Source organism: Petaurus breviceps, unplaced genomic scaffold (assembly GCF_028583685.1).
Source record: "Petaurus breviceps papuanus isolate PSGF00001 unplaced genomic scaffold, PetGlider_PUasm1.0 229, whole genome shotgun sequence".
NCBI classification, from domain to species: domain Eukaryota; kingdom Metazoa; phylum Chordata; class Mammalia; order Diprotodontia; family Petauridae; genus Petaurus; species Petaurus breviceps.
The window spans coordinates 37,143,283-37,145,007 of NW_027185903.1; positions in this window are offsets into that span (position 1 = coordinate 37,143,283).

Consider the following 1,725-nt stretch of genomic DNA (forward strand, 5'->3'; position numbering starts at 1 on the left):
TATATATATATATATAATTAGTACTATTTTACATGTAATTGGGAAATAAGATATACAGGCACTGGGGCATAGAGATCCACTGGAAAAGTCGAAAGGGGTATGGGAGAAAATATGGGAAAGAGCAGATTGGAGGAGGGGATATCCTGTGGGACTGCTATTTTGGGATGGTGGGTAGGGGAAACACTGGGAGAAAATTCGTAACTCAAAATCTGGCGGAAATGAATGATGTAAAATCACAAGTTAATAAAGCATTTAAAAAAAAGAAATCATCTTTGAGATTTTTATGATCACAGATCCAGAGCAGAAAGAGATTCCAGAGACCTTTGAGTCCAATATGGTCATGTTATAAATGAAGAAATTGAGGCCCAGGGATTTGTCCAGGGTCACACATGGTATAAGTAAGGTTGAGAGGTAGAATTTAAGCACAGGTCATAGGATCATAGATCTAGAAGGGACCCCAGAAGCCATCCAATCCAAATCTCACATTTTAAAGATGAGGAAACTGAGGATAAGTGGCTTGTCCAAGGTCATGCAGATAGTAAGCATCTGAGGCTAGTTTTGAACCCAGGTACTCTGGCTGGATAATGAGTGTTCTTTCTCCTGTTACACATTGACATCTATTTATCACTCTTCCTTCACGCTAGGGGTTCCCTGGGAATTTCTTCTAGTTCTCCTCAAATAATTCTTTTTATTGTTATTCTTCAGTCATCTTCATTCATGTCCAACTCTCCATGACCCCATATGGGGTTTTCTTGGCAAAGATATTAGAGTATTTTGCTATTTCCTTCTCCAGATCATTTGACATATGAGGAAACTGAGGCAAACAGTGTTAAGTGATTTGCCCAGGGTCTGACAGCTAGTTAAGTGTCTGAGGCTGGATTTGAATTCAGGTCCTCTTGACTCTAAGCCCTGCACTCTATCTACTACACCACCTACCTGCCCAATAATTCATATACAGTCAATTTTTTTCAATCTATTTTGAGTATGTTAAGAAACCCAGACAGAAACCTAGGAGAAGATTTTTTTTGCCTATTTCCCATAGTCTGCTTCTACATTAAAGATGTTAGCACCACATCCAGAAAGTGGTTAAGGGCTGAGGAAGTGAAACTCTTAGCCAAGTTAGCTAGACTCAGTGGTTTCAGTGAGAAAATTGTTGGGGAAGAAGGGGTGGAGAGGAGAACAGTTGAAGTTCTGAGCTAAAATGCGGCTTGAGGCTCTGTATATTTCTTCTGTCTGTGCTGTTTTACTACCCCAAGTGGCACACAGTTGTGAAGAAGCCTTCCCACCTAAAAACAAGACTGTGAATAACTTTCTTGACATACTGCCCTTGCCTTACTGAACCAAGTACTCAAGACAGAGAATTGAACTCATCTCTCCAGTCCAAGTCTTTCATTTTACATGGCGCAATGAAGCCCCAAAAGACTGATGGGTTTGTTCAAAGGGATGAAGCAGAATCACAACTAGAGCATAGGTCTTGTCCCGACCTCCAGTCAGGACTCTTTCCATTAGGCCAGAATCCGTACTCTGACTACCTGCAAGGCACAGAGCTGGAAGCTAGATGCCATGGAATTTATCCTGTTTAGGTGGGACTCATGGAATTCACAGCATAGTAGAATTCTTATGGGGAAGATCAGAAGAGGCGAAAAATATCCCCACTCACAATGCTGGTAGGGAAACATTCAATAATGAGCCTCACACAAAAATCTTTCCCCGTGCTTAGAAAAT